The sequence below is a fragment of the Emydura macquarii genome, unplaced genomic scaffold (assembly GCF_026122565.2).
Source record: "Emydura macquarii macquarii isolate MOO-44397 ecotype Brisbane River unplaced genomic scaffold, CSIRO-AGI_Emac_v2 contig_1363, whole genome shotgun sequence".
Taxonomy (NCBI): Eukaryota; Metazoa; Chordata; order Testudines; family Chelidae; genus Emydura; species Emydura macquarii.
Window position 1 is genome coordinate 16082198 of NW_027131500.1, and position 23448 is coordinate 16105645.

At 37.5% G+C, this 23448-nt stretch overlaps 1 long non-coding RNA gene across 1 annotated transcript in view; it reads left to right on the forward strand.

The window, feature by feature from the left end:
- The first annotated feature begins 1369 nt into the window (after window positions 1-1369).
- LOC137155491 (uncharacterized) overlaps window positions 1370-23448 on the forward strand; it is a 56970-nt gene continuing 34891 nt past the window's right edge. The window contains exon 1 of the long non-coding RNA XR_010920492.1: window positions 1370-1835. This is a non-coding gene — a long non-coding RNA (uncharacterized lncRNA). The remainder of the gene's footprint in view (window positions 1836-23448) is intronic.

Genomic DNA, 23448 nt, shown 5'->3' on the forward strand with positions numbered 1-23448 from the left:
GCCAATAGAAGTGGCTTAGAAGTGACAATTAGTTCTTAAAACCCTGCATTTTCAAATACACGGTGATTTCAATGAATTTGAACTTTCATATTTCTGGGTTAGATTGAGCAAAAATATAGCCCCTGATTCTTGGGCATGACTGAGCTGCACTAAATACTGGACTTGTGTGGAGAAAGGTGACTTTACAACATCTTTGTTTCTCAACTCTGGGGCTAGCTAAGGGCTGGTTCATCCCCCAGAATAAATTAGAGGAGCCTCAGTACTGTTTCAACTTATGCCCAACTACCAATGGTCCCAAAGGGCCTTTCTGCAACCACTTCTCTTCTTCACAGGGGACTTGTGAGGATAAATCCATTAAAAATTAAATTTTTACTTAAACTTGTGAGGATAAATCCAAAAAAAATCCACTCAGTAATTATTATAATGTGGCATAGTGACTCACCAGCCAGGCACTGCCTTATGGCTAGGAGCAATATTGCAGAGTTTCGTTCTGTGCAGTCCTGCTGACCAGGTCCACAACTGCTCCCCTTTACCTTGTGACTAGAACCACTGGCTGTGTCACCTGTGGTCTTGCCCCTTTCAGGGTAAACCAGGGTTTTCACCCAATAGTCCCAGGGCCAATGGTCCTTCTGGTCCCTTGTGTCTGTGGTATTCTAACTAGTCTTCCCAGTGAGGCTATAGGGGAACCCAGTCCCTCACTTTACTCTGGGTTCCAGCTCAGGGACTCTTGTGGCAAGTGGTTAAGTTATGTCCGGTGAGACTGCTTACTTCTTCCCTGACCTACTTGGATTTTGGGAGATAGTGGGCTCAGAGTGGGAAAAGAGTTCTTACCCTGGGGCAAAGAGCTTATTTCCAAACAATCAGGTGTAGGATGTGGAAGAATTTTGTAATGCGAGGGTAACATGAGTGGCAAGACTAGGCCTGAGTTAGCCTAAGTAATAATAGCTAGGCCTTATAAGCAAAAGCAGGCCTTCCGAGCAAAGCTAGGTGCCTCATGACCTGGGCATAAACTCGGGACAAAATGCAGAGATAGGCTAACCACAGAAAACTAGGTCAACTGTAGGAAACTAGGCTAACCACAGAACCAGTTTAAGCCAGCTAGAAGCCAGCAGAAGTTGTAAACAAGTAACTGCAGCTTATAGTGGATTGGTCCCTAGCTAAGTGCCAATAGCAGAGAAAATAACAAGTGTTAAGACCCAATCCCCAAGTGGATTGAGACATAACCAATAAGCTTATTGCTAAAAGTAGGGGGAAGAGGTATATTGGGACCCCCAGGTGCTGCCCTGCCTCGGAAGTCTGTAGGCCGGTGGAGGTATCAGCGGTGCTACGTGTCAAGTCTGTTCCTGGTGCAGTCTGTTTACGGGGAGAGATAGGCTTCCCCTCCCTTATTGTGGTAAGCGCCTGACTTGTATTGCTGCTGACTTGAACAAACAGCTTTTGCAGTCAGAGGCTTGTCTGTCTGCCTTTTTCTCACCACTGAGATCTCAAAGCACGAACCTTCCGTTTCGGTGGAGCACATCAGGTCTCTGCTCCAGGATCTGAAATGAAATCCTTCCTGTGAGGACTTTACAATAAGAAACAATATAAATCAAGGACTCCATGGTGAAATAACTGAGGACTTTGCTATGAGAGATAACAACAGATAACAGATAACAGATAGCAGAACTGAGTAGACTCCAATGATGCCCTGCCTATCTAGCGTCTGAATTCAACTGAATTACTAAACTGGATTAGGTGCTGGTTCCTCCAAGCAGGACCAGACAAGCAGCAACCTTGGGACTGGAGTCAGAGCCACAAAAAGAAAGACACTTGGACTACTGCACTTATCCAAACTGGTCAGTGGGGTTTAGTGGATGGGTAAGACAGTATGACTGCTACCTGTGGGACATCTCACCAGTGGGTGGGAAGGGACTATTGCCAAAGTAACCAGAAGAGAGGGTGTATCTTAATCTATTTGAATATACATTCTGTTGCTGGGTTTCCAAATTTTATGACTATGTTCCTTTTTCCATAATAAAGATTTCCTTGTTTGTACACAGTCTCAGAGTACTCAAGAATGGGGAAATTCTTCCTGTTAAGGGTGTCCAGGGAGGGTGTGACAGCCTTAAAGGAGCAGCTGGCACAAAGGAATTCCCAGGTAGTATAGATATAGCATAGTTGTCTCTACACCATCCCCCTTTGTAGAAATTGGCATGGAGGGAAGTTGAGGGCATGGTAGGAGGCAAGGGGAATATTGGACTGCCAATTGATTCTCGGTGACTCCTGGCTGGCAAAATGGCCTTTGGTAGCTGTTACAAACTGACATAATTTAGGGGGATGGCACCAAGATCAGGGGAGCAGAAAAGTGGCATTAAACCATTTTTATCCCCTAGTTCCATACCAAAATATTTCATCAAGTTAAAATAAGATGAGATTACATATTGATACAAGCTGCACATACTGCAATAAAAGCTAATGCATCAAGTTAAAATTCAAGGAATTTGAAAAACTATTCAAAACTTTACAAAACTACCATTATTTAAACTGTTTACAGCAAACTGTGCTTTAAAAAAATTCCACTGCACATAAAAAAGAATCAGGTTGGTGATGATCACATAATCTGAATACAGAAAGACAGAGGACACTAAACAACTAAAATTAATCTAGAGAAATGGGTTATTTCCCCAGTATCTTTTTGTAATCTAGTAATGTATTATATTACCCAATTATCCCAGGCAGGCAGGTTGCTATTTCCTACCTTGTCCAAGAGGAGTAGAATTAAAGAGCATCTCCTGAAATTACTGCTTTTAAAACTGAATTATATTAGTTTGCATGGAACCTGTCTGTGCTTTTACAAATTGTTAATCTACTGAATGTTTTCACATTTAATACACAATTATTATTTACGAGCAATGTGAATTTATTAGCTAGATGTAACTGATAGTTATTATGCATGAATTTTTTGCTGTCCCCTAGGACTGAAATGAAAATGAGATGCTGCATCTCTAAAGGCCTTCTTAAAAGGAACATTTATAAAGTAAATAGTGTAACTAAACATTTGCTAAATTGACACTACTATACAATCATGTCTTCCCAAATTTGAATCATATCCTATCACACATGGGAAGACTGGATGACTCAAATGTTATGGATTTTTCCAACCCCTCAATTGCTAGTTCCAATCTAGGAGGCCTATGTGAAATGAATAGAGACAATCAGAATGTTTTTATCTAAAATTTTTTTCATGTTGATGATGTTTTTGACAGAAAAGTTTCTAAAGTACAGGATAAACTCTCTAGTCACTTCTGATGAGACACCTGAACGAACCTGAACATGGACACCTAGGATATGTCTACAGGGCAAGCAGAAACCAGGTCTACACACTCAGGTTTGAGATAAAAAGCTAAAAAGAGATATGTGGATGTTTGGGCTCAGGCTCTGAAGCCCACCCTCATCTCTGGGCCTCAGAGCCTGAACTCCAGCCTGAGCCTGAACATCTACACTGCCATTTTTAGCATGAGCCCCATAAGTCCAAGTCTGTGGATCCAGGCTTTAAGACTCCCTGCCTCAGGATTCTACTTGTTGTGTAAACATTCCCTTAGGGTACATCTATGCAAAAAAAAAGAAAAAAAGAAAAAAAAAGTGCAGCAGCAAGTCTCGGTGTCTGGTCAACTAACCTGAACTCACAGGGCTCCTGGTAAGGGGCTAAAAAGACCCTTCCCCCTCAGCAGGTTTCAGAGGCCAGCCTGCAGTCCAAGCTCGAATATCTACACTGCTATTTTTAGGCCCACATTGTGAGCCCCAGGAAGCTGAGTTAGTTCACCCAGGCTCTGAGACTCTCAATTGTGAGAGATTTTGCTGTGGAGATTTACCCTTAGACACAATTTCATTGTGCTAAAACATTAAAAAAGTTCAGTTTTCTTTGTTCCAGTATGGAACAAAAACAAAATGTCAGAATCTTGAAAGTTGTTACAAAACAAAATTGTCATCCTCTGGCTAGCTCTAGTAATGAATTGGTGATTTCCTCATGACTCGGTACAGTGTCTATATCACAAAAACCCGCACCATGGATGGCAATAAAATGATTATCAATAATCTCAGCATAGAAGTTAAGAACTGTGTGTGCATGGAAGGTGAACTAACCTTTGCACCTCTTAGAGGTAATCATAGCCTAATCAGGTTAAGATCAGGGTAATGTAAGCGTAACATGAGAGTTGGTACTACCCTCATGTTTCAGAACCGGTTTACAAATCTTGAAGGTTCCATTATATTTTTTCCAATTACCTTTCCTCAGTGCTCAGTTAATGTAGGCAAGGAATGCATTTGCCAAGCCATCCAAGGTAATAGGAACCTGAAAAGCCAGGTCCACAATATCCCTGAGGAAAAGGGGAGAGGAGAGCTTACCTGAACCATCTTTTAGAAGCTTCGGTAAGGACTTCAGAATGGTATATTTGAATTTTCACTGAATCTTTTAACATTAACTAGGTTTAATAGCCTGTAATTATCCTGAGGAAGTACTTGTAGCCTTTAAGCTCATACCTCTTCTGCCACAGAAGTATAGACCAACAATATGAACACTACAGGATATTTTTCCCTAAGTCATTCCCAATAGTGTTTTATCTTAGAAGTCTTTCCCTTAACTAATACTATATTAATACTGAACATTTATATAATACTTTCCATCTTCAAAGCATTCTGAAGACATTCATTAATTAATTCTCACAACAGCTCTATAGGGTGTAAGTAGTTTTGTCCCCATTTCATTGACAGACAAACTGAGGGAGAGAGAGTTTAAGTGGCTTGCCAAAGCACACTCTATGAATCAGTACTAGTATTAGTAGGATTATTGCTCAGAAATACCTAATTTGTATTTGTGATTAATCCAATACACCAGACAATAGACTGTTATCCAGCATTAACCAATTCCATGCCTAATCATTCTGACTGTTCAGAATATTTTCCTAAAGACTAACCTGAACATTTCAATTTTTATCAGGAGACCATTACTTCTTGTTTTACTCCTTCAGACAATGTGAATAATCCTATTCCTTTCTTGATATTATTTCCCTGAAGATATTTATACAGTATTATCATGTTCTCCCTTTACTCCTGTCTCCATGACTGCATAAATTGAGTTCTTTCAAGTCTGTTTGTGTAAGTCGTGTCTCCCAGTCCTTGTAGTGGTTTACTTGCTATTTTGCTCAATTTTCTTTAGGTTTTCAATATTCTTAGTAGGACGCAATGACTAGTACTACAAAGAATTATAATAAGAATGGTTGGAACTGATGTCTGAGCTGAGGAAGATATACATTTTATAAGTTCCAGAGGGGTAGCCATGTTAGTCTGTATACAGCAAAAACAACAAGAGTCCTGTTAGTCTTTAAGATGCTACAGGACTCTCATAAATTTTATAGCCTTTCTGGATTAGCAATTTTTACAGAAAAAGGATCTCTTTCTTGCAGACAAATTTGACAACTTGAAATGCTGGAAAAGATAACACAATTCTGCCATGATTAAAACCCCACACATCCCCATTAAAGTCATTAGGGCGACAAGGAATTTAGTCTCATGCAAGTTTCATGTATACCTCTGAGTGGAGAATATGGCCCCATAATGTTTTTTTTTAAATGGTAGAGGTTCACTTGTTTTCTAATAGCTTTATTAATAAAACTCCAAAATGAGAATCTTGCCTGTGTACTGATTAGTGAAGCCACAAATAAGGTAAATGAAGAAAACAGCTCTTCCACGAAATAAAGCTCTCTTGTGAATCTTGTGTCAGCAAAATTCACAAATGGCTACTTATCTTGTTTCCAGTGAAGTGATAATATAATTCTGTTTTCCCTCATGCCGTCTTCTGCTCCCTGCTCATTCTCAATGTAAAATTCAACAAGGAAGTTTAGGGAAACATTTTGCTTGTTTTGTTTATTTTTCATGAATATCACCGACCGAAAAACAAAGCTCACATAATTTACTACATGTTCCAAACATCACTGCTGTGCATTATAGTCATTATGGAAAACTATTAATTTGCTGACTACTAAAGTTAAAAATCTCATTGGCTTATGTCCTTACCCAAGCCTACAATGGCCATAATAAATTAATCTTTTCAAATCAGCTATGCATTTTAACAAAAGAACTGTAAAGAAGATGAACTGGATATTTTTAGATCTCATATAACAGCAAACTAGTTATAAACAAAAAAAGTCTTGGATAAAAGGCCTTTTTCATTAGTCGTCCTATTTAATGTATAGTTAGATGAATGTTTAAAAAGATATTGGGTAAAACTTGCAAAAGTACCTAAGAGACTTAGGAGTCTAAGTTTCATTTTCAAAAGTGACAGGCACTTTAGGAGTCCAAATATCACTGAAGATCAATGGGACTTTTAACATTTATCCTCAGTGCTTTAATATTCTTCCTGATCATTCTAAACATCAAAAGCAACATTTACGTGAGTGGTACAGGTATCCACATATCACATAACAAAGCACAACTTGGGAAAGTAAAAAAATAAAGTCACAAATATTATTTAACTTCCCTATGCTGTTTCCCATGATGAACTCATCAACTCTTCCTTTAATTTATCCTCACAGTCATGATGAAGTTTATTAATATTTTCATATTAAAACTATATTTAAAGAAATGTATTTGGGTTGCAAAGTCAAGTGCTCAAGAGTTAGGAATTACCATCTTTGTGATTGCCCAGCCAACCTTAATTCCCTCTCCTTGTGCCTCCAACTTGTTCACTGAATGAGGCAGGGGTCTGTGGAAAACAGCAGTATGTGACCATGTAATTAAAGATCATTGGTTACTAGCACTTTGCATACCAAAGCACTTTAAAATATGGCCCAGAATCCCTTTTAATTTTAGGAGGAATTCTGGTAGACAGAATGTTATTCATTCAAAGTAAACAATTTCATAATAGATATACAGACTTTTAACTGATATATAGAGAGCTTTAGTGCTTACTTCTGGCACTGCTGGCTGGTGAGTAGGGAGAGAGGAGACACTCACCTACACAGAAGCCCAAGCAGTGGTCCCATGGACCCTGCTGATGTCAGCTAATTCTCTGCCTTTTATTCTAGATTTAAAAATAAAAAACTTCTGGGAGGAGCTGGGAGCCTAGGAAACCTAAAAGAGGGAAAAACCAAAGGCACACACTGTTATATCTATGAGCATTCTTCTGCACTTGAACAGAGAGCTTGAGTCTTGCTGACGATGATATCATGGGCGCCGGATATTATAAGTGGAGAAAGGCTTAGTCTTCCCAAACAGCTAGACATGGCCCCACCCACACTCCACCCTGAGGCCCCACCCCCTCCTGCTGCATCCTGCTCTTCTCAGCTCAGGATCCTGAACTCACTCATCTCACGGTCACTGCTGCCAAGGTTACCACGCACTTCCACTTCCCTTACCAATTCTTCCCTCTTTGTGAACAGCAGGTCAAGAGGAGCCCAGCCCCTATGCCAATTTATACCAGCTAAAAATTCTGGGGTATTGTCTCCAACTCCTGTCCTCATGGCATATAACATCTAGTTCCAAGTATATCCTCATGGCAAAAAAATAAATTCCCGTTTTTGTTGTGTTTATTACCTGGCTTACATAAGCATTCATCATGATCAGCTTCTTGGCTTCTCAGTCCAGAAGCATAAAAACGAACAGATGGCAAATAAAAATTCTTAAAGGCTCCTTAAAATAGAATTGTTACATCCAAAAATTGTTTCCCAAGGTCACCTATATCCTATAATACTGGAGAGGCGAGAAGAAAGATCTTTCAAGTTCTAAGTAGCTAGCTGCTCTGAATACAGCTGCTCAGCTTTTACAATTACTTTTTGTTTCAGCTCATTAAAGGGTTTTTACAGACCTTTTATCTGGTGTAAAGAGGTTGGAGCATGGATGTGGATCTCATCCTAGTTTTTTATATTTTGCTTTCTTTGAAAGTATCTAATTTGGGGCAGAGGAAGGGAGGAGGTGTTTTTTTCATTTATCTTTTTCTAAATAGTTTATGTATTAAAATATTGAGATATCAGCTGAGATATAGACACTAACAATATAAATGATGTCAGAATACTATTCATTAATGGTCCTGGTATCCTTTTGATATGATGAATGTTTATTTCACTTAGTGCTGGTTGTCTACTGCCTTTGTACATCTAGAAATTCCAAGAGCAAAGATTTGGTGTTAAATTACATTTCTGATTTTTCAGATTCCATTTTCTGTCATAAAAGATTTCTTTTCCCTGTTGTCACTTGTCTTTATATGTGGCACTCAGGCATGGCATTTGGGACCAGTGTCCCTCTAATCTCCCAGGCTTACAAAAAAGCAAGCAAGAGGCTATGATGAATAAGGAATTGGATGATGAATAATACAAAAAAATAGTATAATGCCTTGATATAAACCAATGGTGAAGCTTCATCTGGACTATCGTATGCAATACTCATCACTGCGTTTCAAAAACTATATTGTAGAACTAGAGGGAGGTCAGAGAAGAGAGATGAAAATGATTAAGGGCAAGAGAAAACTTTCCTGAAAAGAGATGGGAAAGAATGAGATTGTTTACCTTAGAAAGGCGACAAATAAGAGGGGACATAATAGACGTGTATACAAGAATGAAGGGTATAGAGAAGGAAGATTGGGAACTTCTGTTCTCTCTGTTTCAGAATACATAAAAAAGTGGGGAATTCATCAATAAAAGGAAATACTTTTTCACTCAGTGTGAAATTAGACTGTGAAACTCATTGTCACAGAAAGTTGTTGAGGCTAAGAACTTAACAAGTTTTAAATAGGGATTGGATATTATTCTAGATATCAAGAATAAGAGTTATTGTTAATGATAACAAAAATTTTTGCTTCAGGGCTTAAGCCAATCTCTAATTATTATGAACTACTAGAGATCAGGATGAGACCTAATGGCGGGGGAGGGGAATGGTTATGCTACATCTGTCTTCTGCAAGGTAGTTACATCTTCCTCCAAAGCATCAGGTACTGGCTACTGTCAGAACAAGGATACTGGACAAGATGGACCTCTGGTCAGTCCATTATGGCAATTTCTATGTTCCTAAGACAAAAAAAGGAAAGGAAAACATAAAAGAGGGGAGGAAAGAGCTAATACAACATTTTGCACATCTATCATCAATAAATGGGAAAAGTGGTAACTGCCAAATACCCCTTCCACATGAAACTTGTACCATGTGGAATGCCATTGATGTCATAAGGACTGAGTGTAGACTTTTGGATTAAAACTGCTGTATAGTATGCCCTTACTCTTTCATCTTTGTTCCCCCATTTGGTCTTGAACAGGAATTTCCACCATATCCTTCATTCTCACCTTCTCTCTACTTTGATTAAATGTTTTCCTAAGAATTCCTGAAATGGCTTGCTGAGTAATTAAGTAAATTACAATGCATGGCACATCTTTATGTCCCATACCCAAATACACATAGCAGATATTAGATGTTTCATTGTTTTTATGGCAACATAGCCATTGAATGAAAAACAAAGGGATATCTTTCAGTGGGAAAAGGAAACATTTATGATCTTTGTTTCAAAACTTATAGCCTAATAAATATGAAGTATAGGAGAATAAAGTGTCAAGAATTCCACACTCATTTGCTGATATTATAGTAACTCTGTGATATAGAAGGCTAACCAGGCTGTTGGTAACAATATTTCTGTAGTCCCCAACGTTACATACTCTTGCATATTGTGAATCACTTTAATCAAATGTAAATTTAAAGTCTAGTTCCCCATTTGCTGGTACATTATTCCTGGGTTATGTTATTGTAATATTATCTCTCTTCTGCCATAACAATATTAATTGCTCATCTATTGCTCAGCTATTTTGCTTTGCTAGCATTTGTAGAATTTGTTCTGTTTATATGGTCCAAAATTGTTTCTGCAATAAAAAATTTAACACATAATAGGTCTAAATTCACTGAATTTTCCAATGTGATTGCAAAATATTAGTTCAGTGTAGTTCCCTTTTGATGACTAGAGATTAGGAACAACTACCAAGAACATTTTCAAAATTGTGTGGAGTCATATTAACTTTAATAGTGTCATAAGCTAAAAATCCATTGGGTTTTGTATGCTGTATTGTAGCTATAATATATAACATTTGGAGCTTATTCCTAAATAACAGTTTATGTTTTAAAATAACAAGAAATAAGGACTCTTGGAGAGTAAGATATATTTTATGCTCTAATTTTAAAAAATGCAGTCAACTATATTTCAAGAAAATAGCAGTGGCTGAAAGAAAATGACCATGTGACTATATTTTTTCATTTGAACAGTTTCAAAGCCCATTAAAAACTATAGTAAAACTGTTCTACTTTGCATCTCTTTGTTGGAATATAATCACAATCTGTTTTGCGTTAACACTTAAGTGGGTACAGCATCAGCTATGTAATGCTGCTTCTCTGAATGCTGGTAATGTGGCCTGCGTGTTTTTCTTAATGGAATGTTATAAAGCTTTGATTTTAAAATACATATATAGAATACTCTGCAGACACTTTTCATTTTAAAAAATGGAAGTGAAAAAAGCAATTCTAGATTTGTAATTCCATGTAGTTAAAGCTATATAAAAGCATTTCCATCCAACCCCCTGCCCTCCTTCATTTCATGATACATGAAATGAAACACATTCCTCCCAGGACTGGAATTTGTATTCAGGCTAACCATCCAGAATAATTTATTTAGTTAGTTGGTTATTTACTTACTTACTATTTCGGGGTTTTTTTCAAGTTGGCAAATTAAATCGAGTTTTGGAGGTTAAAAGTGTGGTTTTATTGTTTGTTTTTTCTTCTTCAAGAAATTAAAACTTGGCAATGTCCTTCCACAATAGGAAAATATTTCTTTTGAATGTCGTGGAGATAATAACATTTTCAAATGGCTGTTGTGCACAAGCTGTAACAACTTTGCATCATGTTTTACTGAATTTGTATCTAACTCCAAAACACAATGAATCTTTGGATAAACATCTGAGCTTCAGAGCCCTTCTCTGAATTCATGGAATAAAATTTACAGGTGATATGTAAAGGACATTGAATCAGTTGGACTGTTAGTTACAATACAAGTGCTAGAAAATATCAAATTAGCCTGGCACACATTAAGTGTATTAATAGATGACTAACTGATAGATCTCAAAATGTAAACAGGATAGTATCATTGAATCGGTGTATTTCTAGTGGAGTTCCACAGGGATCAGTTTTGGCTCTATGCTATTTAACATTTTTATCAATGACTTGAAAAAAAAACTCATCATAAAATCCTCACTTGATAAAGGCTGCAAAATGACACAAAAATGGCTGTGTGGTAAATAATGAAGAAGACAGGTAATTGATACAGAGCAATCTGGATTACCTGTTAAAATAGGTACAAGCAAAATAATATTTGTTTTGGTATGGCTAAATGTAAATGGGAACAAAGAATGTAGGCAATACTTTCATGATATGGGCCTCTATCCTGGGAAGCAGTAACTATTAAAGGAGTGGGTGGGTGAGGTTCTGTGGCCTGCATTGTGCAGGAAATCAGACTAGAGGATCATATTGTTCCCTTCTGACCTTAGAGTCTATGAGACTATGAAAATAATTTGCGGGTCATGGCAAATAACCAGCTGAACACAAGCTTCCAGTGCAATGCTATACCTAAAAGAGTTAGTACAATCCTTGGATGCATAAACAGGAGAATCTCAAGTCAGGGTAGAGAGGTTATTTTACCTCCATATTTGGCACTGGTGCAACCACTGTTGGAATCCTGTGTCCATTTCTGGTGTCCTCAATTTAAGAAGGATGTTGATAAATAAGAGAGGAGTTAAAGAAGATCCATGAGACGGATTAAAGAATTAGAAAATCTGCTTTCTATTGATAGATTCAGGGAGCTCAATCTATTTAGCTCAACAAAGAAAAGATTAAGTGATGACTTGATTTTGGTCTACACATACCTACCTGGGGAACAAACGTTTGACAGTGGGATCTTCAGTCTAGCAGAGAAAGATATATGATCCCAGGATAATATGCCTGGACATTAAAGCTAGACAAATTCAGACTGGAAATAAAGCATAAACATTTAACTATAAGGGTAATTAACCATTGGAACAATTTTCAAACATTCATGGTGGATTCTTCATACTGACAATATTTAAATAAAGATTGGTTGTTTTTGTAAAAGATATGTTCTAGAAAACATTCGGAGTCAATTCTATGGCCTATGTTATACAGATAGCTTGACTAAATGATCACAGTTGGTCTCTTTTGGACTTCAAATGTATGAATCTACATTACTGACTAAAAGGTGTAGCCAATTGTTTGACTACATTCATGGTTCATTTTTAAAAATGTTCAAGAGACCAAATACTCAAATTTAATCATATGTATTGTCTACAGACAAAGGAGTATAATACAAAAAGGAGATATACATACCTTCCTTCCAAGAAGCAATTATTATCTCCCAGCACGTTCACCTTACGCAGAGGGAGTGCTTCAAAACTATGCATTTCAGCTAGTCTTATTTATGGTACAATTTTCCAAGTTAAAAAACTCTTTACACATCACTAAAACCCAACCCACCAGTTTGTAACAGTTCCTTAACTTGTTGTTTTGTTCTATACTTCTCTTATCTCTGTTTAGGATATTACAGTCCAGAAACGTTGAGCACAGACATACATCCCAACCTAGATGCACCATTTACATTTCACAGCTTCTGACAGGCTTCCTATTTTCTAATGACAAAGCTGACTTCAGCTTTCCAAAGTGTGGGATACTTGTGAGGAGAGCATAATACAATCAGTTAACATAATTTCCCAACATTTTTATATATATGTAATGCAAATTATATTAATAAGAACATAAGAACAGCCATACTGGATATGACCAATGGTTCATCTAGCTCAGTATCCTGTATTCCAACAGTGAACAATGCCAGATGCTTCAGAGGGAATGAACAGAACAGGGCAATTAGCGAGTCATCCATCCCCTGCTGTCCAATCCTAGCTTCTAGCAGTCAGAAACTTAGTGATACCCAAAGCATGGGGTTGCATCCCTGACCATCTTGGCTAATAACCATTGATAGACCTATCCTCCATTAACTTCTCTAATTCTATTTTGACTCCAATTATATTTTTAGCATTCACAACTTCCCCTGGCAACAAGTTCCACAGGTTGAGTGTTCATTGTGTGAAGAAATATGTCCTTATGTTTGTTTTAAATCTACTGCCTAATAATTTCAGATTCTTGTGTTATATGAGAAAGTAAATGATACTTCATTATGCACCTTCTTCACACCATTCATGATTTTATAGTCCTGTCATATAGACCCTCTTGATCATCTCTTTTCTAAGATGAACAGTCTGTCTTTTTAATCTCTCTTCACATGGAAGCTGCTCCATATCCCTAATTATTTTTGTCACCCTTCTCTTTTTATAGTTCTAATATTTTTTTGAGATGGGGCAACCAGAACTGCACACAGTATTCAAGGTATGGGTGTGCCATGGATTTAGATTATGATATTATGATATTTTCTTTCTTATTATCTATCCTGTTCCTAATGGTTCATTCTTTTAGCTTTTTTGACTGCCACTGCACTTTAAACAGATGTTTTCAGAGAACTATCTACGATGACTCCAAAATCTTTTTCTTGAGTGGTAACAGCTAATTTAGATTCCATCATTTTGTACATATAGTTGGGATTATATTTTAAATTGTGCATTACTTTGCATTTATTTCATCATTGAATACCATATGTATAATACCCATTAATGTAGTGTATACTATGTCTAACATATATGTATTAGCTAACAACATTTTGGCAACTGAATGTGAATCTAAGAGATTATAAGTAAGTCTATGGAGTGAAATCCTGACCCGATTGAAGCCAATGGCAAAACTTCCATTTATTATAACAGGGCCATTGAGTCTAAACTGCCATAACATACATGTTGAGTAGACTGGAAGAAAGTGTACCTTACATCAACTTTGACTGTCTTCTCATTTTGGTCCATAGATCATAGAAGTTAAATATGGAAATGATCTATTATATATCCTTCCCTGAGTCAATATAGGGTTTTTTTCTATAGTGTATTTTCTGATTTTTTTCCCAGTCTGTTTTTAAAAGTCCTATGTGATGGAATTTTACCACTTCCCCTGATAGTGAATTGCACAATCTAACAGGGGAGAGGATGAATGAAAAAAACAAATATGAGAAAATTCAAATGTTAGTCTTAATGAACTATTGGAACACATTCAGATACTACAGAGATGAGATCAGTATACGAACCTGTATAGAATAGTACAGAATACAGTCCACTATTAGGAAACATTTCCTGATAATCAGCCTAATTTTCCACATTTTTAGTTTCATCCCATTACTTCTAATTATACCATCTAATAACATCACTTAACTAATTTGTCTCCTACCTTGGTGTTTACACACTTTCAATATCTGTAATCTGTTATCATGTCCTTCCCTCAGCAAAGCTGTATATATTTAGACCTTTTACGTTTTCTTTTAAGTCATCCCCCTGATAATTTTTGTTGTTTTGCTCTGAACACTATCCAATTTGCCAATTTGTCAGGTGATCTGGTGCCTAGAACTGAGCAGTCACCAAACCAACTTTATCACTGGTATAACTCAATTGAATCTGGTGAAGTTACACCAGAGTGAATTTGGCCTCTGATATTTATGTGCTCCATTATCTCAACTCTATTTTCACTACATAAGGAAAATAGTTTCACTATCACACAGGTATTGTATTTTATTCTGTAGCATATAGCACACTTGACATTTTCCCTTTTGGTTCCTTCATAATGAGTAGTTTTAATTTTTCTGACAACTTGCTGTTATTTACATACATACATACTCTTCATTTTCCCACTGCAGTTCATCATTCATCTCCTTCTCACTATATAAGCTTCTTCTCTCTTTTAAATGCTATCTCTGTGCTATAGGTATGTTATTAATAAATTAACTGGGAATTGGGTTGGCACAAGGCCCACCACAAAGTAATTTTGGAATCATATGGTAGTCTGTTTTAGACATAAAGTTGAGGTAGACACTGGATTTCTTTGTACAGAATAGGTTATTTTACGATAAAGCTAATACTACAAACAAATTGTTCATAAAAATTTTTTGTATATTCTTTTATTTAATCAGAATATCTCATAACCTGGATAATATGGAATAAACATTCCATATCACATTCAAGGTATTCTGTCTTACATATGTACACAGGGAATACTTTGGCCTCTCCTGAACACAAATGCTCTCTTTCCATCTTCCTAGGCCATTGATTACAAGTAGGTTGGTGACTATAAAAAAAACTTTTAAAAGCTGCATTAATATTCTTAACATTTCTGCTGATGTAGAGTGTGCTTTTTTCATTCCACTATACTGGTGAGTGTATTCTGGAGTCTGAATTCATTAGCTACTGTACTTTGGAATTAACAAACCAAGAATGTAACATCAGAGACCAACATCTATATTTTATGTCTGACTGTGCATATCAAAATATATTTTCCATAATCTGTGTTATCACACAACTATTTCTTTTAACAGTAAATGCTATAACATTTATTATTAGTTTTTATTTTTTGGCCATTGATTATATCCCAATTATTATACTATTTTGGGCAGCTCCTCCATGGAGCTTTAAGCTTGGGCTTGTATCTGGCACAGTTTATGAACTTCCCTGATACGTTCTCCTTTGTGGCAAGAGGGAGACCCTGGAACATGTCTATGAAGAGTATGTCAGTATGCGGCCCCTCTTACAACTCCTCCAGAACCTTCTAATGAGGTTCTGGCTGCAATTTTCCCTGCACCTCCTTATTTATATACACCCCATTCATGACCCCACAAAGTCAAAAGACCTCCTCATCAACCTCCTCCTGGCGCTAGACAAGATGGATATCCATCAGAACTAGAGGAGGAAGCTGAATGGGGGGGATGCTCTGCGATGGTGGGGCCTATCTCTGGTCCCTCATCTGATTACTGCCCAGGCAGAATTCCTCTGAGCGGTGTCCACTGACTTCTTAGATAACTTAGAGGAACAGTAGGAGCTGTGGAGGGCTCTCTACTCAGTGGCCCCCTCTACATTACTGATTTTTAAACTTTAACCTTCACTCCTGAGCCTGTTTTTTCATTTGTTGTCCCCAGGATTCTCCTGTGACATGGATTCAATGGCTACTCCCCCTCAGTTGAGGTGGCAGGCCTTAGGTTTTTGGCAGGCTTAGGCCCACCATGTCCCATCACAATAGGTACTTATACTATTTCGGAGATTCAGTCATCACTATTAAAATATCAGCAAATGGTATCTGAGAAGCTGTAGTATTTTCAATTACTTAGAGTAAAACTAATTGTAATAATCTAGCTACCTCTGTGGAATGATAGCTGAATGAATTTAATGGCAACTACTGTGATAGTCTTTTTCATTTAAAGGTAAATGCCTTCCTGCATGTCAGGAACTCAGCTGACTCTGGCTTCAATCACCTAGCAATCTAATGAACTCAGATGGTCTAATAACCCTCACTAGATGACTATGCTTCCTGATTGAACAGAAGGGCCAACAGATCACCATTTAGGGTTGTAGCAACAGCAGCAGAATGGCTGCTCAATGTATACCAGGCCCACAGCTGCTCCAGACCTGCTTGCTGTCTGACCCTTCCTCCAGCCAGTGCTTACTCCTACTCTAGCCCTGGTCCCTACCTTTCTTTGAACTGCTGTCTCCTAATTGTCTTCCTCTGAACTGCTGATACCTGCTTGTCTCCTGACCACAACTCTGATTCTGCCTTTTGGTTCAGTGCTGGCCCCTGACTTCTGACAGCGTGGTTTTTGCATATCATAGGAAATAAGTTCCATTTGTCAGCTATGATTAGGAGTCAGATGGGGGGAGGGAGGAGAGGAAAGCAAACTGATACTCTATTCAATGACCATACACAATTCCAGAGTGTTCCTGCTAGAAATGTTCAGCTATGAAATAGTCAGTGTTAACATTTAAATCATCATCATTAGACTTCTGAGTTAGGAGGGCGTGTAACAGTTCTCTTAGAGACATTTAGATCATACTGAGGTTTTCATCACACCTTTTTTATAATCACCAGAGAAATGCTGGTTTCACATTCCAGCTAATACTAGATCCTCAGCCCTACGGAACAGCACAATGGGGAATTAAAGTCACCTTAAATGAGCACTTGAGGATTCCCTTGGCATAAGAAAATCCTTAGCTGACCCAGACATGATCACCACATCAGTTTTGGATGGAGGGAAAAGAGAGAAGTCCCCTGAGTAGCCAAGCCTGCCCCTCCATTCATCCCGCCTCTCAAAATTCCAGAGGCTGTCTTTTCTCTGCCAGTCTGATCAACAGCCCCCTTGCTGAGACAAGGTGAAAGATTTTTAAAAATCCCACCTTGCAATGCATTTGGTGGTTGTATTATAAATGCTGGATTCCAAGAATTTATGTCATAGCTAAAGATGAAATTTGAATGAACATCCGGGTTTGTATTCTGAACGCCCATCCTTAAAAATAAAGAATATTTGAGAGGGGGAGTGGAGATCTGAAATATTGTGTCAATTTTATCTCTTGGCTCTGTCATTCATAAATGTAATGGACCAAAACTTGGCATCCAGACTATAAGCCCCAATTAAACATTTCTTTCTACCTCAGAAATGGTACAAATCAGTTGAAGCATTTTTCCATTGGCTTCAGGAGATTTTCCAACCAATTGCTTATATAAAAGTGCTGCTTTCTTATTATAAATAATAGTCTAGCAGTATATTGCACAATTGCAAGATAAAATTAAATAAATGGCTCAAGATTGGAAAACTTATTTTGAATTCCAGAATATAAAGAACAGAGAATAACATAATTTCACCCCCCACCAGACATCCATTCTCTGGTTCAGTACCTGTGGCTGTTCTCCATATTTCAAGCTCAGGTATATATGTTAATATTGTATATATGTTTTATTCCTCCATTAATTTAAATGTTATTACACTGATGTATAACATAAGTGATTTAACAGAGAGGGAAATATTTCACTTTGATCAGATTGCACCCCAAAATCTTGTATCTAAAGGCTGTCTTTATTTTTGACGTTCTTAGAATGTTTGAGTGGACATGTAGCTAATAATTTGCCTAGTTCTTTTCACATCTACATTCACTAGTTTGATCTGGCTCAAGTGACCTATGACCAAACGTTATGACCATCTGAAAGCTATAAGGCTGACTATGTGAAATGTGTTGGTAGTTTCAATACAGTTCTTATTGGACATATATCCAACAACACAGTAATCAACACAGTTGACATAGATACCACAGCAAAGTGGAAAAGGACTGAATGGGAAAGTGAACTATGCTTTCACCTCTAAAGGTGGTCCATCCATGACAATAGTGAGATTTCATGAAGATTGTTTGTACTGCTACTGCCTGTGCCACATCTGTTCTGTGGATATACTACTTCATTTACTATGGCTGTCATTCTAGCACCTTTCACAAGCACTACTATCCCTAGAAACAAAAATCTTATATATCGTAGAAATGAGATTTAATATGATAGCTGATTGAAGTACATATAGTACTTGGTCTACTTGCCTATGCCATAAGAACTGAATTTCATTTATCAGCTTTGCTATCTTTATTTTGATGCACATTGTCTTTACCTTTTCAGAAAGCCAACACATCAGCACATGATGAGTAATTCCTAGTTAAATCTAATATCAATACAAGATAGCTTTTGGTATGAATAACTACTTATATGATGAGAAACTATCTTACCATATTGTCCAGTTATAAAAGTCTTCAGCACTGTAACTGCAGGATCAGATCACTAATTATTCTTTGCATTACATGGGTGGCAATTTTTTTTCCACTGAATGTTCTTCTGGGAAAAAAAGTAGAGAGATTTCACTGTCTACAAATCAAATGCATTCCAGATATAGGAATAGTACAGAGGTACTCAATTTATAGCAGCAAGAATTACTTATTGAAATATTTTTTTAAGTGCATCAGTCCCAGTTCTAATTTTTTACTCATTACTCAAAACTCTCATTGACATTCAGTCTTCTTTCATGAAGAATAAGGACTTCTGGATTGAATCCACAGCAATTACATTTTATGAAATAGATACATTTCAAGGAAACAAATATCCTTCTTATTTATTATTTTTAATAATAGGACTTAGCATAATTTAATTCCCATATAACTTATCTAGTGTTTGTTGTCAGCAGTTTATCACCCTTATGGTAAAGTCCTATGGAATTTATTAAGGATTATACCAATATATTTCTACAGAAAGTGCTATAGATTGTGATATAGCAAGAGCAGAAGGCAGTAGGAGAGTGATCCGATTTACAAACTAGGAAGGTGGGTGGGCGTTAGCCCTAGAATGCTCAGGACTCTGTTCCCTGAAGACTAGCCAGAGTCATTAGAGGGCAATTAGGAACATCTAAGGCCAATTAAGGCCCAACCAGGTGCCTGATAAAAACCCTCTGCTCCAGGCAGACGGGGTGTGAGCCGGAGGAGTGCAGTGTTGTGTGGAGGAGCAGAGAGTTATTCTGAGAGAGGTACTGGGCACAAGGGGGGAAGCTTGCGCAAGCAGGACTGAGATACTCCCCCAGGCACAGGGGCTTGGGTAAGGAAGCCCAGCCCAGGCGACAAGGAAGCAGGGCCTGAGGAGCCAGAAGGACAGAGGAGGGGAATTAGCCCAGGGGAAAGATTGCAGCTGTGAACACAGTACCAGCAGCACATAGCTGCTACCCATAGAGCCTCTGGGCTGGGACCCGGAGGAGTGGGCAGGCCCAGTTCCCTACCTCCGTCCCTGGGGAAGTGGGGTAACTGGTGATGCCCTGGCCCACTAGGAGAGGCAAAAGCACAAGACCCACTAGGGTGAAGCCGGCTGTCTGCCGTAAGATATAATTCTAAAAACTGTAGAATAGTTAGATAATCATATAATTTCCACAGATTCTTGAACCATCTTGTAACATGCTGTAGAAGTCATACCATTTTCTATTGAATTATATATGATGGTCAAAAAAGCCTGTGGAAAACATTTTCATTTTTCTCATATTCCATAGGATATTTCCAGAAGGGTGGTGCATAGAAGCATGTTAAAATAATCATTCACTTACTATTACAGATTGTTTTCATTATAATTTCATTACACTTATACAACAATAAACCTCTGTTTCCATTCAGCCTTCAGTTTATTCACCATTTTAGAGACATCATCTGTTTTGGACCCGAGAGGCCAGCCTCTGTATTTAAAGGCTGCAGAGATGTAGGTTTTGCTGCTATAGAATCCTTTTCCCTCTGAATATACGATAAAAAGAATTGCAAACAATTTGTTTTGGAATCAATGTCTAGAGAAAACAAATAAGATGACAAAGATGTTATAGTGAGACGTGGAATTCACTTGAAGAGGGAGATACTTTTGCACTTCTCTGTGAAATAAAAGTGAAGATGTATTACAGACATTGTCAAAGATAGCTCTAACTATCTCTGACAGTGTACTGATCATACTCAGACAAAGGATCTACATAGGTTTTTTACATGATATGGCAAACAGAACATTGTATTAAAAGATGGTCTGCTTAACACTTACTATTTTAGTACTCTTTTGCATTATGTTGTTGAAATAGATCCTTTGCTTTTGAGCACATGTACATTTATTTTAGAATTCACTGCACACATTAGCAAAGACCCAGAATGAAGAAAGTAAACCAACATATCAGATTAAATAGGAAAATCTCACATAGAAAAAAGATAGAAATACCTTAATAATTAGCTGATGCCTGTACATATGATGCAACCCAAATTACACTATGTAAACAGGAAGAAGAATAGACAGGCAGACATTAGTGAAGAGTCGGAATGCATAGATGCTTTTTAATAATACAGAGGAAAAATTTTTCCTGCAAAGACTATCATAGGACATGGACAAGCAGTTTACAGACAGACAACTCTAACACAGTTTTAAAGCTCAGAATAAGTAGGGAAATATCTGCAATTGTTTCAGAAGTCACACTCTTTCTGCAGGACTCAAACTGACTTTGAAATTGTGCATTTATTTGCAGTGTGACATGTGACAATTATACTTAAATTATCTTATAGGTTGAAGCATTAAAATTACTAAGTGCCACAGTTTTTTGCTTCCTGGGTTGAACAATATTACAACTTTCCCAGTAAATATTTGGAATATACACCAGGAGCTCTTCCAGGCCTATGTATAAAGTGACAAATTAAATTAAAGACCAAATGTGCCATTAATAATCATTCATTTATAAGAATCACTGAGTTTTAACTGAAAGCAGAAATTTTATTTTTACTTGGTTGCGAAGTTTAATTTTTTTGGGTGGGTGGGATAAAAGTGGGGGTTGAATTAAGTGTTCTTTGTGCAAGCTCTCACTACCAAAAAGCATCTATATCTATGTATCTATAGTGTATGGACAATGGATGAGATTCTGATCCTACTGAAGTCCAGATTTCACTCAAGTTTCCTATAAAGTAACATCCATTGTCAATATTCTTGAAAGAAAGAGGGAAGGTGGCACAAAAGCAGTCTAATTTAAAACACCGGCAAATTCTGTATTGATGAAAGCATCTGTGTGTACAAGCACAGAAAAGAAACAAACAAACAAACTGCAGAATCACTGCTCCTGAGTCAGCTGAGTTCCGTGGGATGACTGTCTTCCGTCCATTTATGCATTATAGATGATAGGTTCTCACAGGACCATCTACTAGTATCACCCCTAGTTTCTTGTTTGGAATTCCAAATAATTAATGAATTCAGGGAAATTTGGTGAAGTCAGTGGGCCTCTGCATGGGAACAAGGGTCCACGTTAGCACATCTGATTGAGGAATGGTGCTAATGTTTACCTCCTGTAGAAGGAAAAGCTAGTGTGTCTCTTATAATGGCTACAAGGTCGATAAATGTATTTGATGCTCTGTAAGTAATTATTAGATATACTGTCCAACAAAAAACCATGGACATATGGCACAAAGAAAGAGGGGAAGAAAAATGATGGCTACATACCATTCCAAATAAAGAACATAAGGTGAGATTCACAAAAGTATTTATGCACCTAACTCAATTATTTCAATGGGAGTTAGGCACCTAAATACCTTGTGAATACTACATAGTTATTAAAGATTATCATCTAACATTATTTGCATAGAAGAATGGTAGATACCAACACTTTCTGACAATATCTCTGTATATGCATGTATGTGTATTTGTGACATAGCCAAAATATGTATCTCAGGAAAAATACTGAGGCTCAAAACAAAATTCTCACTTTAAGACAGAAAAATAGTTCACTATATACAGTAACTTCATATTCTCCCAACAAACTGTTTCTCAATCAGCAGATGCAGACATTTTTATATAAAACAATGTTTCAGGATTGTCAGTGTGATTCACAGAACAAAATAACACCTTCAATCTCCAATTTACACAGCGCACAATGACTTAGACATTTCTTTCCAATAATACTACTGCACTCTCTTTCTTTACCTTAAAAGCTAATGGAGAAGATGTTCCAAATTTAACCTTTCAGATCATCCTCTATTGCATTAATAGCCAAGGAAACAAGGAAAGGAGAGAAGTTTCTTGCTAAGGGCGGAACATGAGTCACTGTCGTAGAATATCGAAAGAATAGTTAATGGGTTTTGTGCTTTTAGATAGAAAAGTAAAGTATATAGCTTGGGAAAAGGGCTGGAAGGACCTGATAAGGGCAGTCCAGACACTAGCACAGCACAAATAGAGGGCGAAAATAAGAACGGATGAGTTGACCGCAACTGAGCTGACCGCAGCTGGTTGGGTAAAAACTGGAAGTGCCAACCTGGTCACTGTGAACATGTCACATGACGTAACCACACTGACCACAAAAGTGACACTGTTCACTGGTTGGTTACATACTGATCAAGCTGATCAGTTTGGTGTTCAGTTTGAGGGTATTTAAACCCCCTGAAGTCAGTCACACTTTGGACTGCAGCCCGCTGGGATCCTCGGTATCTGGACTGAGCCCTTCTATGAACCAGCAGCGTCTGAGGGATGGCTAACACTTATCAGAATCGACTCCAAGGGACTTAGGGAAAGAAGTGCTTTTAATGTAATGTATGAAAGTACACTTGCTTTAAGATAACTAAGAGTTTACAAGCGATCATCTGTCTGTAAGCATGAGGATAATTAGGAGTTTGCAAGCGACCATCTGTCTGTAAACAGTTTACAAACAACCATGTCTGTAAACATGAGGCAATAAGTAGTGAAATTGTACAAACGACCATCTGACTGTATAAGGTAACAAGGAGTTTACAAACGACCATCTGTCTTTTAACATAGTTTACAAGTGACCATCTGTCTGTAAGCATAAGGAAACAAATAATAGAATTGTGCACTAAGAAATGAATGCATGCATGGTAGAGTATTAGGCCTTTGTATCTTTTTCTGATTTTGTGTTTGTATTAGTTATGTCTATATACTTTG